Source organism: Chiloscyllium punctatum, chromosome 51 (assembly GCF_047496795.1).
Source record: "Chiloscyllium punctatum isolate Juve2018m chromosome 51, sChiPun1.3, whole genome shotgun sequence".
Taxonomy (NCBI): domain Eukaryota; kingdom Metazoa; phylum Chordata; class Chondrichthyes; order Orectolobiformes; family Hemiscylliidae; genus Chiloscyllium; species Chiloscyllium punctatum.
In genome coordinates, this window is record NC_092789.1 from 51,246,778 (window position 1) to 51,268,330 (window position 21,553).

The window sequence follows — 21,553 nt, forward strand, 5'->3', positions numbered from 1 at the left end:
TCAGGAAGCACTGCACTGGGGTGAATTCCTCTGCTCCCGCACTCCTTTCAGTTGTAGCCATTTGATTATTTACAGCTTGAGAGGACAAGCAGGACCTTTGGATTAATACATGAATGCGTTATCAGTAGCTTTAGATTTTGAATTGCAGCACTGAGAATAATATGATATTTGCAGAGATGTTGAGAAGCATGTTTTGCTGGTCTGATGTACTCTTACAGATTATCTCAGAGAAGACATATTTTCTTCAGCTAAAGACATTTTACAACTGTCAATAATGATGGCTCTGCAAATCCTTCAGATAATCCAATTTAATTTTCCTCTCTCAGGCCAAATCCCAGTTGGAGAATATGAGGATTGGAGATGTTGGAAACCCAGTGTCGAAAAGCACAGCAGGTCAGGCAACATCCAAGGAGGAGGAGGGACGATGTTTTGTTCATAAGCCAATCATCAACGTCCCAATATCAAGGCTGTGGTTATGATCAATCATCTAAATTGGCTGCTTATGCCATTCAAATGCCTGAGTAGGATTTTGAAAGCCGAATTCTGTCTTCTGAGATGGTATTATCAAAGCAAATCATAACCAGGAGAGCAGGAGAACGTGGTGAATGGTATGTTTTAAATGTATTCTGAAAAAAACACAATATTCCCGAATGTTCCAGCACCTGGCCCATATCCCTCCAAACCCTTCGTATTCATATACTAATCCAGATGGCTTTTAAATGTTATACATGTGCCAGCTTCCATCAAGTCCCCTGGTAGCTCATTCCATACACGCCCATCCGCTGTGCAAAAAGGCTGTTCCTTACTTTCTTTTATATCTTTCTCCTCCCACCATGTACCAATGCCGTCTCGTTCTGTACTCCCCCACCACAGTGAAAAGATCTTAGCCATGTCCCTCTTGACTTTGTAAACATCTCCAAGATTACCGTCAGCCTTCAAAATTCCACGAAAACAACATCAAACTTTTCAACCTCTCCACATTGTTCAAATCCTGCAACCCTGGCAACATCCTTGTCAATATTTTCTGAAAGGTTTCAATTTTCTTAAATTCCTTCCAATGCAAGGGAACTCCGAATTTCACACAATATTCCAAATGTGGCTTAAACAATGTCCTGTACAGCAGCAACATGATATCCCAAGTCGTATGCTCAATGCTATGTCAAATAAAGGGAAGCACGCAAATCAGCTTCTTCATTATCCTCTCTATCTGTGACTCCACTTTCAAGGAACTATGAGCCTGCACATCCAAGGTCTCTTTGTTCCGTAATCCTCCCCAACATCTGACCATTTGGAGTATCAGTCCTGCCTTTCCAAAATGCAAATAATCGGGAATGCAGAGAAAAAAAATGTATTTTCAGCAAAACTGGAATCCCCTGAACTGAATTTCTAATTGATACTTATTACTTGCTTGTACAGGATGCTCGAAGGAAATGATTTGCAGACAGTCTCATTCACTGACAGACCTCCCACTTAGTCTTCTGCATTTTCACAAATTTGTCCTGTTTTAAAGACCATTGTTTTTGTTTTTGTTTTGCTCCAATAATACAATACAAAATCTCACAAAACAATAAATACTGCTTAACGAAAGTGAGGAAATCAACTCTGGCACTGAAAAAGACCCTCAAAGCAATGGAGCTGCTTTTACGGAGACAGGTTTGTACGACCATGGTTAGTCCACATTTGGATTATAGTGCGCAGTATTGTGGACCATTTCTCTGGAAGGATGTATTGGCTCTGGACCATGTTCAGAGGAGGTTCACAAGAATGGTACCAGAAATGTGCAGTTTATCGTATGAGGAACGATTTAGGACTCTGGTTATACACTCGATAGAGTTCAGAAGAATGAGGGGATATCTAACTGAAACATGCAAAATACTGCATGGTCTGAAAAGAGCAGATTTTGGAAGATGTTTTTTATTTATTAGATAGACGACGACCCAAGGACTCAATCTTAGAGTAACTGGAAAACGTTTTATAACAGAAATAAGGAGAAACGTCTTTAACCAGAGACTGGTGAATCTATGGAATTCGTTGCCACAGAATGGTGTTGACGGCATGTGACTGAGTATATTTAAAACGGATACAGTTAAGTTCTTCTGTGTCAAGGGGATCAAGTGTTTTCGGGTGAAAGCCGGAGAATGGGCTGGAGAGACCTATCAGCCATGTTCGAGTAGTGGAACAGACTCGATAAGGATAAAGGCATAATTTCTGCTCCAATGTCTTATGGTATTTTCATTCTCTTCCATTCTCCCATTGTAACCCCTTCAGAAAACCAATGTGTGGATGACGCTTTAGATGATCGTTAACTTCCCAAGATCTAAGGACACCAATAACATGCATCAACTGTAGAGATGTGAGGACTCTGTGAAGAGCTTCTATTCCCTGTCAACACTGGTATTTGAATACAGTCCCGTAAGACGATTAATCTGCATGCAATTTGGGAAAGAGATCCCTGATCTGTCTGCCCTGTAGAAACACGAGCGTGATGATGCCACTGGAGAGAGGAAATTCACCTGCCCTGTGTGTAGAGAGCAAAGTCTGTCAATATTTCACTCTTTTATGACACCAGTGAGTTAATATTGGGTGGAAACCATCTGGCTACTTGGAGTATGGAAAAAGTCCTCCAATCTGCAGAAACATTGCATAATTCACATTGGGGAGATGTTCTATATCCCTGCTCCGTTCCTGAAAAAAGGATTCATTCAGTCATTAAAACAGCGGAAACGTGAACAAATTAACTGAAGAATACAGGAACTTCATCTTCGATAATTAGAAACAACATCCAAGTTAAACAGTGCATTACAGGCTCTCAACCTCTAACAGCTCGAAGAAAAGTGCAGAAGTTACATGTGATCTGTGAAAACCTGGGGTAAAGGATCCTGCATATATTAAGCCCACAACGCAGAAAGATTTATCCCGTGCAGTAATCTGTGAAAATTCGAGAGTTCAGGAAGTATTTGAATTCAGAATTAAGACAATAACTAACTAACTATTATTTACAACTCCTTCCTCTAACTTAACTTTTACCTGCCACTTATACAGTAGGAGTCTATTAAAATCACCACATTAAAATTGACAAAACAATCAATTTTCAAAACAAGCCAAGTGTCGAATCTCGCATTTGGATATTCCTGTGTCTTATTTTCTTTTCTAAGGCATCATGTTTCACAGATCACAGACAGATAAAGCTACCTTTAAGAGATCTATTTCTGAGCAATCTCGGCAAGCTGGTGATATGGCTGTTCTCTTCCCAACTGCTCAAACTTCTCTTGTCTTATATTCCAAAAGCATCGGATTGTGTCATTGGTTTTTAAGATTGTCAATATACTAAATTCAAACTTGCCTGGAATGTGTTTCTTTCTGATGGATAATTTCAACTGATTGATTAATTTCGAATCTTTTATTATCTCCAGACAACCAGCTACCCTGCCTACCCAAGTAGCTGGACCACATGTTAGATTGTATCTTATTCAGAACCCTTGGAGTTGTCAGGTAGTTCTGCCAGATTTTAACCCTCTGAAAGGTACAGTACACCCACATCTTCATAATAGAACATCGCCACATGCAAAAGTGATTGTACGTAGCACATGATCCTCAATTGGATCTATACTCCTTCTTAGTTTCTTCCATCACTAGCTCAAAACTACAAACGCTGTGGAGGGTTTTCATTCTCATCCCAAAAGTAAACAACCTCTGCAAAAATCCCTACATTTTCAAGATGCAGGAATGTAGGCATGAAAACGGCTATCATTTACCAATACAACCACAAATACATTTCAGGAGCATTTAAACTGACAGGAGCAGAGAAACCAAGAACAGGAATATGCCGTAGTCCTACTCCCCATTCATTATGTTTGTGGCTGATCCTCTGCCCCGACACCATATTCCCATTTTCTCTCAATACCCGTGATGCCTGTTATCTCTAAAACAATTATCTTTCTCTTTCCTGAATATATGCAGTTGCTTGAGTCCACAGCCTTCAGTGGTTAAGAATTCCACTGGTTGACCAACGTCTGAGTGATGAAAGTTCTCTTCATCTCCGTTCAAAATGATACAGCCCAAATCCTGAGTCCATGATCTTTGGTTTGTGACTGCCCTTCAGGGGCAACATCCTCCCTGCAATAAGTCTGTTCTTCACCCGTTAGAATTGGAGACGTTTTAATTAGCATCCCACCCTCCAATGCTTCTCAATGCATCCCCAGATGATTCAGCCTCTTTTAATGTGACAGTCCAAACAGCCTCGAATCAGTCCAATCAATTTTCGTTGTACTCACTTCGCGGCAAGCACACCATCCGTTAGACAGCGATACACAAACTATACAGAATCCTCATTGTCTGGACTCACCAAGGCTGCTGCATCACTGTAGTAGAACAAAGAACAAATAAAATTATTCCAGAGAAACACGCCCTACGGCCCGCTAAGCCAAAACCAATCCAGATCCTCTTTTAAACCTGTCACCTATTTTCCTAGGATCTGTATCCCTTTGCTCCCTACCCATTCATGTATCTGTCTATATACTCATTAAACGATGCTATCGTGCCTACCTCTACCACCTCCACTAGCAACTTGCTCCACCCAGCCACCACGCTCTGTGTAAAGAAAATTACATGTGTATCTCCCTTGCGCTTTCCCCCCTCCCTTTAAAATCGTAACCCTTGTAAATGACTCCAGCTCACTGGTTAAAATCTTGCTACCACCAGTGTTGTTATCGCACATGTTTTTTCAGACATCAATCAGGTCCCTCTCCATCTCTCTCACCAAAATTATCCTAAACTACTCAACCTCTCTTCATCTCTCGCGTTCTTCATACAAGGCAACATCATAATGAACCTCCTCTGCACCCTCTCCAAACTAACCACATCCTTTTGGAAATGTTGTGATCAGGAATTTATGCGGTGCTCTAAATGTGGAACCAAGAATCTCTTGTACAACTTTAGCATGACCTCCCAACACTTGCACTCGATGAAGGGAAGCATACCATTTGCTTCCTTGACCACTCTAGAATCATAGAATCCCTGCAGTGAAGAAACAAGTCCTTTGGCCCAAGAAGTCCACACTGATCCTTCGAAGAGTAACACATCCACACACATTCCCCCATTCTTCTCCTCCACCCTTACGCTGTCCAATACACGTAACCTACATCGGACTTCGGGCAATTTATCATTGTCAATTTACCTAACCTACACTTTATTAGATTGTGGGAGGAAACCGGAGCACCCGCAGCAAACCCATGCAGACAAGGGGAGAATGTGCAAACCCCCACTGACAGTTGTCTGAGGCTGGAGTAGAACCGGAGTCCATAGCGCTCTGACACTGCAGTTCGAAGCACTGAGCCACTGTGCTGTCCTCTATTGACCTGCATTACTACCTTCAGGGTATAAAGGACCTTAACACCCAGATATTTCGGTACATCAATTTTCACTAGGACGTTTCCATTTGACATATTATTCGATCTTGAATTGGATCTTTCAAATTACATCATTTCACAGTTGCCCGGATTGAACTCCATCTGCTATATCTCTACCGAACTCTTCCTTCTGTGTATATCCTGTTACATTCCCTGACAGTCCCCTTCACGATCTTCCACTCCACTGAAGTAGTGTCAGCTGCTAACTTGCTAATCATATCACCTATAGCTTCCTCCAGATCACTTTTCTCTATCACAGAGAATAGTAGTCCCAACACGGATCCCTGTGAAATATCACTGTTCACAGTTCTCCATTTTGAGAATCTACCTTCCACTATTTTCTGTATCCTGTGGCTCAGCCAGATCTCTATATATCCAGCCAGCACGCCCTGGGACCTATGCGACTTCAACTTCCTCCATTAATCTAACATGCGACCCTTCTCAAATGACTTACTGAGGTCCACGTACATGACATCGACAGCCCTTTCCTCATCAATCAACCTTTTCACTTCCTCAAAAAATTCCCTACTCCTGAGCTCCAATTCGACTGCAGTAAATGTCAATGTATCATTTGCCTTGGGAATTGCTTGCTGAAGCGGCACTCTTTCCCTGGACTGGTTTACAAGGGTAGCAAGATTGATGGCATGTGAGTAGATTCAAGGAGATCTTGGCAGGCATGAAATAGACAGATACACCGCAGCTCACTAAAACACTGAGAAAGGTGCAGTGCTTCATTACTCATGAAGGTCTGAGATGCGGCAGAATAAACTGAATGGTAAATAGTCAAAACTGGAGTATGGACAGAGAGACCTGGACTTTCATCGCATTAGTGATTTTTAGAAATCTGTAAAGGCCTGAGAATTTTTCAGTGATACTTACATTTGCCAAGTTTAAAAATTTGGAAAATTAAGTTGTATTTAAAATGTAATGGTGTGATGTTATTCAGGCAGCTATTCAGCTCCGTGAGTCCTCACATTCCTCCCGTTCAATCCTTGCTAGTTGCTTCTACTCCCCAGTCCTTCTCTTTCTCTGTGCTTGTTTCTGTGCTCCACTCTGTGTCTCACTGTCCCCATGTCTGACATTCCACTTACTGTAAACTATAACATGGTAATAGTAAGGAAGACCATGCCCCACATTAAGCATGCACTAGTTTGCTGTGTCCTGGAGCGTTTAGGATTTGCTGGTGGACAGCAAACAGGTTTACATAAAACATAGAACATAGAACAATACAGCGCAGAACAGGGCCTTCCACCCTCAATGTTACACCGACATGTGATGTAATCTATGCTCATCCCCCCCATCATACCCTATCATCACCATGTACTTTCCTAAGGCCTATTTAAAACTTCATTATTTGGCTGAGTAAACTACATTGGCAGGGAGGGTATTCAATGGCCTGACCACCTGCCTCTGACATCTGTCTGAAATCTATAACCCGTAAAATTGCAAGCTGAGATCATTTGACGAGAAAAAACCTTTCTCGGTCTATCCTATATAAACCACTGATGTTCTTGTATCTCTCTATCAAATCCCCTCTGACCCTTCTTCTTTCCAATGAGAACAGATGCAAGTCTCTCAGACATTTCTCGTAAGACCTACCCCCAGACTAGGCAACATCCAGGTAAATCTCCTTAGCACCTTTTCCAATGCTTTCACATCCTTCATGGAATGGGGGATCAGATCCGTACATAACGTTCCAAGTGAAGCCGCACGAGCGTTTTGCATAGTTTCAGCATGACATTAAAGCTCCGCATCTCAAACCCTCTTCCAATAAAGCCTGACACACCGTATGTATTCTTGACAGCACGGTCAATCTGGTTGACAAACTTCAGGGATCTTTGTACATCGACTCCAAGATCCCTCTGCACATCCACATTACCAAGAATCTTTCCATTGACGTACTTTTCTGTCTTCTTGTTATTCATCCCAAGTGATTCAACTCACATTTAGCCACATTGAACTTTATTTGCCAATTCTCAGCCCAGTTCTGCAGTTTATCCAAGTCCCCCTGGAACCTGCAAAATTCATCCACACAGTCCACTACTCCACAGCCTTTAGTGATATCTGCAAACTTACTAACCCATCCACCTATGCCTGCGTCTAAGTCATTTATAAAAAATAACAAACAACATTGGTCCCAAAACAATTCTATGTCATACCCCACTAATACGTAGACTTCAGGCTGAATATTTCACATCAACGACAACTTGCTGCATTTTTCAAACATCCAGTTTCCAATCCAAACTGCTAAATCGCCCTCAGTCCCATGCCTCTGCATTTCCTCTAACTCAGTGGTTTATTTCCAGCTTTGTGAGCTGGTACTCGTGGGGGTTTCTTGAAGCGTCTCTGTTAAAGCCATAGCAATTTACGAACACTGTCAATTATTTTGGCAAATGGAACAAGTGCAATGCCCCTACGTTCACTGACAAGACCCATGTTGGTTGGAAAAGAAAGTGTGAGGGCGACCGAAGAGGCTATAACTTGCTGTGGACATGTTCACTTATTGGAAAAGTAAATGTCGAATCGAATAGTGTAAACAGGCATCCCTGTGCAGCAGCGATTTCCAAACGAACTCAGTGACAGACTAAAAGCCTTTTTCCATGCTGAGTCCCATCCAGACCCATAACGGGGTATCCATGACAAATGGCAGTTTTCTGACTGGATATTATGAAGTTGCAAAATGAAAGTACTGAGAGTACAGTTCATCACATCTAATCACAGCGTCTAAGTTGCAGTCTATATCTAACGAATTATATTGAAAGAGTTAGGAGATGGAGCATCACATGGTGAAATATGATTCATGTTTGTAGAAAGACTAGAGAAAAAATGAATGTTTAATGCGAAAGTATTAAACATTATTTCCAAGCGGAATCATGTTGTCACAAAATTACATGACGGTGGAGGCAACGTGGAAATGCCAACAGATTGTATCAGATACATGAGGATGTCTTGTTAGGAATCTCTCTAGGTGAGATTTTCCCCAGTATTGAGTATCCTTTGAGAGAGTCTCGCTCTCACAGTCTCTCTGTGACACTGTCTGCATGCAGTCACACTCATACGTGTGCATTATTACACACTCACCATCACCCACAGTCAATCAATCTCACACATCATGTTCACGCACTCTGAGCACTCTCTCATTCAAATACAAACAATGACTAACTCCCCTAAACTCTCTCCCTCTCTCTCCCTTTCTCACACACATACACACACTTTCAAAGTAGCATTCTTAAATACACACATAGACACTGTCTCTCACACACACAGACACTAAAAAACATCTCCCACACACATTATCCCTTAAACTTTGTCACACAGTCACATGCTCTCTGTCTCACACTCTGTCCCTCGCACTCTCTCGCGCACTCCCCCTCACACTTTCTCCCTCACACTTTGTTCTCGATGTGCCTCTCTTACTTGTTCAGAGACAAACTGAATTGCTCACAGAAAAACCGATACCCTCCCAGACACAACGACTCCCTCGGAGAGAGTATGACTCCCTCACAATCATTCAGAATTCATCGTAGACTCACTGACTGCACCAAAATCGCACCGAGTCACTCTCAGATACATTGAATCTCTCACAGTTATGTTATACTGAATTCTTCACAATCACACTGACTCCCTCACAGTCACATTGATTCCCTCACAGGAACAGTGACTCCTCGGAAAAGCACTGACACTCTGACAGGCACACCGACATTATTGCAGATGCACTGACTCCCTCACAGTCACGCTGACTTTACCGCTGACACACTGACTCCCTCGCAGACAAACTGACTCCCTCAATGTCACTTCCTCACTATCTCAATCATTCTCACACAGTCTCACTCCCTCACAATTTCACTGCCATAATGACTTTCTCGCTGTCAAACTGATTACGTCGCTCCCCCTCTCATTCCCTCAGAGTGTCGCCATTTCCACACTGTCACACTCACTCCTCCACTGTTGCTCTCAACCCCCACTGTCAAACTGGCTCCTTCAGTGTTGCACTCACTCACAGCCTGATTCACTCGCACAGTCTCACTGATTCCAACATTCCATGCTGAATTCTACACAGTCTTACTCACTCTGTCACTCTGCCTCCTCTACTGTAAGATATACTCGCTCAATTTCACAGTCACTCCTTCATTCTCACTCACACTCTCACAGTAAAACTCATTCCTTCAGTCTCAGTCACTCCCTCCATTTCGTACTGAATATCGCACTCTATAGCTCAGTTCCATCCAGTCATACACTATCTCTCAATGTCTTACTCACTCCCACAGTTACAGCTGCTCGCTCACAGTCACATTCGATTCCACACTATCACGTCCACTCCCTAAATTGGACCGAAAGCTCCAGGCATTTGATTATTGGCAATTCTGCTTCCTTTTAAATGCAGAATATTTGAAGAAAATGTGGGGTTTTTTTGATAAAAATATGTTTTCTGCATAAAACAAGGCAGAGACGAGGTAAATTCTGAGACATATCCTGAACAAGGTTCCACTCCTATTATTCTGTGGATGTCCTGAAATGACAAATTTTGTATATATATGTTGCTCTGTCTGTTTGAAGCTTGCGAAGTACGCAGGATCTACTGAAACGTCTAATTCTCTCAGAGCAGTAACTTCAAACGTATTCAGGATTTTTTTATCTTCGTCAATCGAAACTTGCACATTATTTCGAACAGAGTTCTACACATCCTGCTTCTCCATCTCAGACTGATATCTTTGCAAGGCAGGAATGTCTGAAGGAAAACACCTTTTGTGACATTTGCCTCTCACGTGTGCTGTCAGATTTACACAACCAATATGAAGGTTTCTCTGTTCCTTCACCCAGTTTAAATCTTTAATATAGAGTTTATATTGTCTGTTCTAATTCTAAAGTCCAGAACCAGTTCACATCTCGCTGAGATTCATCTGTAGGAGGCTGAGAGACATACAAAAAGTAAGGTGCGTTTTAATTTGCAAACCAGGACGAGCAATTAGAAGGTGTCAGTCAACTATTTAAAGTTTGGCCACAGCAGCCATTTTATGATAGCACAACACTGATAACAGAGGAACATAGAAGATAGGAGAAGGAGGCAATGCGGCCTTTCCAACTGTCACCGTTATTCATCACGTCCGTGACTGATCTTCCAGCTCAATACCCTGATCCTTCATTTCTCCCCATAACCTTTCAGCCCATTTGCACTAAGTGCTACATCTAACCGCCTCTTGAAAACATACACAGTTCGGGCATCAAATACTTCCTGTGATAATGAATTCCAGGCGCTCACCATTCTTTGGGTAATGAAATGTCTCCTCATCTCGATGATAAATGGCTCTCCTCGAATCCTCAGGCAGTAACGCCTGGATCTGGACATATACACCATTAGGAACAGCCTCCCTGCATCTACCCTGTCTAGTCATGTTAGAAACTTTATAAGACTTTATGATACCCACCCTCACTCACTGAACTCCAGTGGAAGAAATCCTAACCTGACCAATCTCTCTACATACGTCATTCCAACGTGCCTTGAAACAGCCTGATAAACCTAGCCTCATTCATCTTATAAACAGGGAAAGGCAAGAAAGAATGTGGACTTGGGAATCCTTGCTCAAGTCAGTTCAATGTTGATAAACGAGAGTGATGGAAGGATAGCAAATATTCAATAGCAAGGCAGTAAAATGACACAAACACACGGTTGCATTATTGAAGGGTGGGATGGAATTGAAGTTTTGAGGCAATAATACAAAGCACTGGGATAGATATAAAAGTTTCTTGTTGTTTTTGGATGTAAGGCTAGAATCATCATCTAAATATCTAACAATGCTCTGAAACATATCAAGGCTAAAATAAAGGAACAACGCCTTGAATTTCTGTACATGTGTGGATGTTAGGTGAGGACTGCAGAATTTCTCACCAAAGGGCAGCACTGAGTCAGGTTCTTTTTTTTCCAACTATCTGGGAATGATGATCTCTGTGGAGGTATCTCCCCCAAAGCCTACTCTGCTCTGCGAGCAATGCCCAGTCACACTATCCCCTTTAATCCTCTGGGAATGGACCTTTGGACTACTACTCCACCCCATCTCACTTGCCATAGCAACAGTCAGTTGTCCCACGCACATTGCTCCCCTAGCAACGGTCTGTAACCCTACAGATCTGTTCCCACAGCAGCATAATAGTCACATAGAAAATCTTTTCCCTCAGAATGGGCCTGTGCAGCATCTGTACTCTGTTCCTTATCAATGATCAATGGTTCCACCCCCTTTCTTAGCCCAAGGGAAGGTCAGTAGTCCAACACGACTCGGTTCTCAGGCTATACACCTACAGATCCTTCCTATTCTAGTTAACGAGTAACAGATTGTGGCCTATTATCAACCTTTTCCGAAGCAGAGGCCTGCAGCCGGCTTGTACAGTCGGCTCTGATTCCACCACACTTCCTCCTTCAGAAAGGATTGTGGCAATGCATCCACACTATTCCAAAGCAAAGCCTTTGAAACCACCTGACCAACCTTTCTCATAGCATCAGTGTGTGATCCCGCAAAAACAGTGTTCCCCTGGACACAGAAGGTGGCTTAAACGACTACTGTTTCGCCTAACAATGGTTTCCAACCAAACACCGTCACTGTTCCCTGAGCAAAGGCTTGCTGCAATGCTTCCACGCTGCTCCCCCAGCAACAGACTACATTCTCACACTCACTCTCTTGCCCTAGCAACGGACTGTGGACCTACCCACAACCTGTTCTTGAATCACCAGTCAGTGATTCGGCATCTAATTTTCTCTCTTAGCAAAGACTGCTGGATCCAACACCTTTCTATTCCTATTGTGGTCATATACGCATTTCGATTGCCGAGCAACGAGCAATTGCTGCGCCGCTACTCTGATCCCACATGAACACCTGATGTCATCAGCTCCCTCTGTTATCCTTTGCAATGTTTATTCTCTCACTACCTTGCTTTCCTGTCAGCAATGGTCTGAGAATCTGGCCCTAATCTTTTCCCTTAACAAAGGCCTGGGAACCATTCCTCATTCTATTCACTCAGCAATAGTCTGTCCACCTTTGCCCAACCCTTTTCCCAAGCAACGGTCTTTGTGCACATCACCACTCTGCCCCTCAGCAAAGGAAAGTGGTCGAACACCAATTATTTTCCCCTGGCAACGGAATGTGGGCCCATCCCACACTCTTCCAAAGACAACATCCGTCAGCCCCACCACCACACTGTTTCTCTGACAAGGGTTAATGATCCTACACTAGCTTTTCTTTCCCTAATAACTGGCTGCTGGACCACCACTGCACTGTTGCGTTAACAGCAGGCTTTGCCCACTTCCACATGATTTTCCCTCAGAACAGTCCATTGTCAAAACCATCCCCGTGAACACCTACGAAAACCAAGTTGTTCCACATATATACTTTTCCTATAACAATTGCATGCCTAATTTGAGCACGTTATTGCTTTATTCCCCGAGCAACCGCCTCTGAAAACATCTTCACTCTAACCCAGTAGAAACTGCCTGAGAACTCATAACCATTCTGTTTCCACAGCAACAAACAGTAGTTGCACCCAATGTGTTCCATTCACAGGAATATTGTCACGCTCACCCTTTGACCTGGTAACAGCCATTGGTCTCACATACAGAGTCCACGAGCAATTGCATTTTGCCGAAACCCCACACTCTATGTGTGCATCCCATTCTGTTCCCCAAACAACAGATTGCAAACGTAAATGCACCCTGTTTTTCCAGCAATAGAAGCTAAGCGGGAGTTGGAGGTGGACAGGATTTGAAAGAGAGAGAATGGAGGAGGAACAGGGAGAGCAAGACGAACAGATAGTGAAGAAGAATGGGGGAGGGCGATACAGTGAAAAGCAATTACAAAATAGGAGGTGCAGTGAGTACAAATGAGAGAAATTGTGAGAATGGGAGAAAGATATGAATTGAGAGGAACAGAGAAAACGTTGAATTCTGCTGAGGCCAGGACGGGGTGTTTAACACAGAGGTGAAAGCAAGGACAGAATGACTTAAACAGAATTCCTGTGTCCCATCCAGGTCCATCCCCTTCTCGGATGAAAAGGACATGGGTTAGAATCTCCAGTTCAGCTTCTTCAAAGTAAAGTCAAACTCTACTGCTTGACACTTTTTAATGAACGTTTTAATCAGTTACGAGTTGAAGTTATGGATACAGTCAGGTGAGAACAGTGCCTTGTCTGGCTGGCCCCTGAGATGAGACAAACGCTGAGATATACCCCTGTAATCACCTGTCAGAGGATAAGGATGGACAAACCAGTACTGTCCTCAGTCTATTACCATATTGACAAGCTGCTTCACTGCTGAAACATTGAATTGAAATATGAAAATCCTGAATTGATTGATTAATGAGAGAATTGTATTGATTTTTGAATTTGGATAAAAGGATACTTCAGCACATTCTTAAAGTGCTGCTTGAACTTTTTCTGGGTCACAGCATATATGGCTGTGTTTGTGCAGCAACTGAGGAGCTGCAGCATGAAGCCTATTTCCTGCACAAATGGATAGACAAACACAGACCTATACCCTAAATACCACATCCGGTTCCATATAGAATACACCATCAGCATTGACCATAACAAGATGAAATTGCCCGAGATCACAAACAGCAAAATTATGGATCTTTGTCGATTTCGCATTTCTGTGTCACACTGACCGTCCCCATTTGTGTGAGCACGCAGTCTCTTGCGGGCTCTGCTGGTCACTAAAATGTGTCTGACGGTGAAAATATTGAGTAGTACAATCAGCAGAAATGGAAGTGCCGGGTTTAGGACGTGATGGAGGAACTCGATTGCAGTCCAGACACGAGATGCTTGAACACTGCTTGCTATGTGACAAAACCAGGGGATGTTATCCAGATTATACGTGCCTAACAGCATGAAATACCAGAAAATGTTCTTTAAGCAGCTCAGCACCGTCACTGTTCCAAGAACCACAGCCGCCGTTCTCTCACTGCAATATTTACTTTTCAGGTTCTGGCAACAAATGGCTACAAACCGATCAAAGGTGAAAGTGACTGTGAACCAGACAGAACAGTCAGTTGCTGCATAAAGCAGGACGGCGTGGATATTACACATGTGGATGTACCACAGGAAAGTAAACTCTTCCCAATAAACAATGGGAATGTGTCTCAATATCAGATCGAGGATAATGACCAGTAGATCCGCCACTGCCATGGCCCCCAGGTAACGACTGACACAGGGAGACAATCCACAATCTTTATGAAGCAGGATGAAGATTGTCACTCTGGTAACTGTAGGGAAGGTAAACAAAGAAATTATGCATCATCCAGGAGGTAAAGTTGTCAGTTTTGTTGCGGACAGAGTCAGATTTCAAATGGCTCACTGCATTTAAAGATCTATTAAAATTATTGGAGCTGTAATAACACGGCACAATGTCTGAACGACTTTAGAAATGTGACATAAATACAAGAATTCCTCCTTTCCCAAACACGGAGACGAACATTCATAAGAACATATAGTTTCTAAGAGACTGTCACATACTCGATCACTTGCAAGTAAACAAAGGTTATTTCTTTACATTTCCTGACAGGAAAAGTGAAAATCGTTCTGAACCGTTCTGAAGGGTTCAACCAGTTCCTTACATACAAACGGAGTTTGGATATTCCTGTCTTTCAGTCTAAGTTGTGGTCGCCATTCTGTCCTGAAGAAACGTAAACACAGACAAAAAAGTTCACTCCTTTAACTACCTGAATGTACTTCGAAACAATATGTCCTTCTCGCTGCAACGTGATGTCATTCTTGAGAATCATGTCTTTTGGTCAATTCACTGACTTTTGGCCAGCGATTAATATCATCAGTCGAAGAACGCTCCATAGATTGTTCCACTTCTTTTTTCCGTCCAACTATTCTTCTCTCTCTTTGGGGTTTCTCCCCACTTATCGTTTACTTTTAACCCCTTGGTTCTGGAAAAAAATTGTCATTTTCCTCCGATGATTAGTTCACATGTCAGGGCACCAGATTGCATGGCTACTTCATAGGGCGTCTAAATTCTATCCGCTAAAGTGAACCAGAGCTTCCAGCTGTCTCACACTTGCACACACGAACCTAATCCCTGTCCATCATCTTTCTCAGGCTTAGTCCAGTGCTTCAGCGAATCTCACCATCATTTGGAAAAGAGACACCTCATATTCTGCTGAGAGACTTTACAACACTTTGGACTCAATATCAAGTTCAAGTTCACAAATAAGAATAATTGAAAGACAGGTGTCAGAAGGGTCCACTTGACTCGGGGCGGAGCTGAATGCGAGAAAGCAGAGAGCAATCTAGAAAGGTATGTGAAATAAAATCTTACCTCGTGGATTTGTGTTCATTATATATGCGTAGCACACTCGTTGCAAAGCAATTGCGCCTCAGTTTCCATTTTACTCTTTCCACTCTAACCTCAAACTTATGCCCGCTCACACTCGGTTCCCAATGCTGTGAAAAATATTGAGTGCATTCAGTCTATCCATGCCTCTCATGACCTTATACACTTCTATGAGGACCTCTAACAAAATATGGAAAAATGTCCGAGTTTATCCAAACTCTCTCTACAAATGAGAGTATTGAGTCCTGGCAACATTATTGCTAATTTCTTCTGCACTCTTTCCAGTTTAATAACATCCTATCGACAGCAAGGTGGCCCAACCTGAACACTTATACTCCGAGTTCAGCCTCATTAACGTCATTTTTTAGCTCTACCATCTGTGCAACTTCTGTACTCAGTCGCCTGATCGATGAAGGACAGTGTACAGATGCCGTCCTCACTGCCCTACCGATCTTTGACTCCACTTTAAGAGAACTGTGAACCTGAACTCCATGGTCCCACTATTCTGGTACACTCCTTCAGTTCCGAACATTGACCATTAAATTCCTACCTTGATTTGAGCTGCCAAAACACAACACCTCACACTTATTTGCATGAAACTCCATTTTGCATTACTCGGCCCACTTCCCCAGTTGATCAAGATCCTGCTGTAATTTCTGATAACCTTCCGAACTTTCTATGGTATCATCTACTTTAGTTTCATCAGCAACTTAAAAAACATGCCTTGTACATCCTCATTCAAATCATTGATGTCGATAAGAAACTTGAATGCGTGACAAGAGAATGCGGTAGGAATAGCGACCAAACAGCAATCAGAAACTCGAAATAAATCAGCCGTGAGCAGTTTGACAGAACATATCTTGTCGAATCACACAGTAAGCAGTAATGAGTGTTCAGCTGTTTGGAATCCGTATCAATGATTTAGCATAAATGCACTGTAACTACGTTAGACGATGACGTTAAGGTAAACAAACAATTATATCATTCAGAGAAGGTTCAGAGTTCCAAATGAATACTTGGTGGTGGAAACAACGGGTAAAAGTTTGGATGATCGAATATAACATGACATATCCCATGTCATTTTAGTTTCAGGACGAATGTGAGGCAGTATGTGAGTGAAAGGGAAAGAGACAACAGCATTCGTGATACAGTGTGAACTGCAAGATTCACTCTTACCCGTTCAGACTTCGGAAGTTTTGCTAAATCTGATGGACTGCTCCGTCATGTTCTCAGTTATCCAATTTCTCTCAGTGGCAAGTGATGAGCAGGGGGGTGTTTCGAGCTCTGTATTAAGGAGATGACGTCAATCTGAAAGGCCATTTTTCCCTTGGACGTGAAGACATGAAGCCGTTGGGAATGGCTGACTGCTTCTAAATGAAGAGGCTCTGGCTGTTTTTCGAACTATGGGTATTCAGCAACACGACGTGCCATGCATGGGCACATTGCAACATTAGATTCTATTAGATTCTGTTGGATTAGATTAGATTCTCTACGATGTGGAAACAGGCCCTTCTTCCCAACAAGTACACGCCACTGACCACCCCCCCCCCCACCCACTCCAAGAATCACCCACCTAGACCCATTTCCCTCTGACTGATGCACCTTACACTATGGCCAATTGACCTGACCTGCATATCTTTGGACTGTGGGAGCAAACCGGAGCACCCTGAGGAAACCCATGCAGACATGGGGAGCATGTGCAAACTCCACACAGATAGTCGCCCAAGGCTGGAATTGAACCTGGGATCCTGGTGCTGTGAGACAGCAATGATAATCACTGAGAGATCCTTCAGTTCCTCTACCTCTCCGTGATGACACGTGGACCACGCAGGTCCATGTATATGATCGTGAATACCTCTATACTGGGAAAACAAGCATACACTGGGCAGCTCCCTGCTGAGAGAGAACGCATTGTATTACCCTAATCCGCAGTATATACCCTCCGACATTGATGTAAGCATCATGGGAGATGATTGATATGTTACCCATACCTGCCAGGCAATTTCCGGATATTCGAAGTTGAATGAAACTGTGACTCTAGCACCATCCTCCCCCTGGTGTGAAGCTGCAAGTAGTGTTGGAGGAGGTGAAAACGCTCTGTGACCAGCTCCTTGATAAATCAGGGTTCCCTCACACACTGCTGCTAGGTTTAGCGTAGGTTGGGAAGGTGTTCTTGGAAATCCTGGGATGGATACAGCAAATTACTTCCCTATCTCACCCACACTCCAAAACACACGCACGCACGCACACACTCACGCACACACCTGTGTTCATTGCATTTTCAGATTTCAGTAGGGCGTTCAACAGGGTTCGTTATGGTAGACTGTTAAGTACAGTAACATTGCATGGAATACAGCGATAAAAAGATATTTGGATACAAAACTGGATTGAAGGTAGGAGTCAGAGAGTGTGGTGAAGGTCTATGATTTGGAATGGATGCTTGTGACCAGTGGCGCGCCAGAATAATTGGTGTAATGTTCATTTTTTGTGATTTATATGAATAAGCCAGAAAGGAATATAGGAAGCCGATCGTTAGTGAGTTTGCATATGATATCATAATTGATGGTTTAATGGGCAGAGATGAATGTTATCTCCGAGTCCGATGAGTCCATAAGTAAATGGGTTGTTGGGCCAAGGAGTACCAGATTCAGATTAACTTTGGTAAATGTAAGTTCCTGTATTTTGGTCTGGCAAATCAAAGTTGGACTTATATATAGAATCAAGAGAGTTTTGCTGAACCAAGAGACTTTGGAGTACCAGTTCAGAAGCCGTTGAGAATGGCTGACTGCTTCTGAATGAAGAGGCTCTGGCTACAATTAGAGCTGTGGGTATTCACCAACACGACATGCCATGCATGGGATCATTGCAACATTAGATTAGATTAGAGTGGATTAGATTAGATTGCATTATCTAATCCTTGAAATCAGTAGCATAGGCAGACAGGATAGTGAAGAAGGTGTTCTTTACGATTTTCTTTTTTAGTCACTGCACTGAGTCTTGGAGTATGGAAATCTTGTCGTCGCCATGCAAGGTATTGCTTAGACCACTGTTGGATTACAGCATTTATTTCTCATCTTCCTACTATTGGAAAAATGGCGTGAAACATGAAATGGTGCCAATAGGATTCACAAGCATGTTCCCAGTGTTCGAATTTTTTTGCTGTAGAGACTGGCTGAATATGTTGGGGCTGCTTTCCCTGGAGAATCGGAGGCTGAGTAATATCCTGAAATAAGCTAAGACCATCAAGCGGGGCATGGATACACCCGATAGTCAATGTTCTTTTCCAAGAGTGGGCGAGCCCAAAACTAGAAGGCATAGGTTTAAGGAGAGAAGGAAAAGATGCGAGAAGAATGTAAGATCAAATGTTTCAGGCAGAGGATGGTGCGTGTACAACATGAGCTGCCAGAGAAAGTGCAGGAGGCTGGTACAAGTGCAATATTCAAAAGACATCTGGATGAATAGATAAGCGATATGGTCCACATGCTGGCAAATGGGACTAGATTAATGCATACTGTGTGGTCGACTTGGATGAGTTATACCAAAGTAGCTGTTTCGCTGCTGCACATCACTGTGACTTTATGACACTGCGTTTTCAGAGTTTCCACTCCCTGCAGACTCGGCTCCATTTGTTGCTCATGTTACAGACCTTGATGATGCACTAAAGTAGTCATGCTCCAGGAAGAGTTGGAGCACGAAATCCTCTGGTCTCCCTAAATGTCTGAGACATGTCACAGAACAACATCCAGAAAACCACCTCCAGCAACCCCACTAAATATTCAATAACAGGAGTCAGTCAAGTCCCCTCAGCTGCAAGTTAGATGTGTGAAAAACGTAGGCCTGAAACGGTCCAAATCACAAGAATGAGACATTGAATAAAGGCATCGCAAGATCTTCGCTCTCTCAATATCTGAATCTGGACCAACCCGGACACAGTAAAGAGGTACAAGACGACAGGCCAGTATGGAGTGCTGCACGGACTATGCTAGTTTATTATTCAGAAAGCTAAACTATCTGACCGGTATGGCGAGCATTAAAAAAAAGCCTGCATAGTGGTACTACAAGCAGTACATAACTGCATATTATGGGGAAAGTTGCATCCTATGCTGTGAGTGAAACTTATGTCGAAGAGTGTGGCGCTGGAAACGCACAACTCCTCGGGCAGTATTTGATGAGCAAGAGAATCGGCATTTCATGCATTAGCCCTTCATCATGAACGTCTTGTCCATGAAACATCGATTTTCCTATACCTCAGATACTGCTTGACCAGTTCTGCTTTGTCAGCGCCACACCCTTTGACTCTGATCAGCAGCAGCATCTGCAGTCCTAAATTTCTCCTCTAAATTGATGTCTCCAAATCTCCATTGTACGAGTTTAATGTGTGTGTAGGTGTGTGTACGTGTGAGATTGTGTGAGTATGAGTGTGTGTGTGAGTGTGTGCGTGCGCGCATGTGTCTGTGTCTGCATGACAGATCGATAGAATAAAAGCGAGTGAGTCTGTGACCAAGTTGGGACCCGTGATATATGTGAGGATCATTGTTTGAGAAAGTACGTGCATGAAGGAAATTAGTTTAAAGATGAACTAGCAGGAGTTGGGGTTTTCAAAAGAGAGAGATAGATGGACATTTAATGGACAGATGGGACGATGTCATTAAGAACATTAACATTAGTGTATTGCCGGATCTAATAACAATGCAGAAACGTTTTCACAGGAATTATCAATAGAGGGGATTTCTGGTGTCAGTTCGGATGGAGCATCGAATCAGAAATTATTTCTGCACGTTTGAAGCTGGCAGTGTCAGTTGCAGATTATTGGAATCAATCAGAATATTGATTCTGAAATTTTAAATAGCAGTTTGGATGAGCCAGTCAGGTATGCTCTGGATGTTTCTGGAAATAAAATAAGGAAATGGTAGGGCATGGTGTCGGAAATCAACTCATGGACAAAGGGATTACTACAGTTATAGGAATCATTACAAGGGCCGGAACTGGAATCTGTGCTGTTCATCTTTGACATAAATGATTTGGAGACAAACATTGTTGTTAAGATTAGTTTTTGGACAATGGAACAATTGGTGGAGATGTGAAAAGTGAGCAGGATTGTGAGCGGATCAAGCAGGAAGTACAGCGTTTGAAGACATGGGCAGACAAACGGCAGATGGAGGTTTAATTGGAAAAGTATGACGTGATACATTTTGTTAGGAGATGTACAGGTGATAATTGTAGAGTAAAAAATGAAATGCCAGGTGATCTGTGTGTGCAAGTCCACAGATCACTGAGGGTGGGAATGCAGATAGCTAAGATCGTAAAAATAAGGCATTTGGCATAGTTGGCGACAATTTAAGGGACATGAATTATAGCAATAGTCAAGTTTTGCTGCAGCTTTTTAAAACATTAATTTTAAAATGCACACTTGGAATATTGTGTACAGTTCTGATCACCAATTTACCAGAAGGAAATGAATGATTTGGAGAGGGGACATAAAATATTTTTACGGTTGTTTCTTGGGGAGATTATATGTTTGAATAAAGTTTGGGCAGCCTGCGTTTCCTTACATTGGAATGCAGGTGGTTGAAAGGGGAAACTGCTGGAAGTTTATAAAATTGTGAATAGCATGGATAGATTCGAAAATAGGAGGCTTTTTCGCAGTGTGGCGTAGTCATTTACTAGGGGTCAAAATACAGGCATGCGGGGGCAATTAAGTTAGACGTGCGTGCCAAGTTTTTCACACAAAAGATGTTATGCCTGGAATGCACTGCCAGAGGAAGTAGGGGAAGCAAGAAAACAAAGATCAGCAATCAAGAAGTATCTGGACAAATAAATGAAT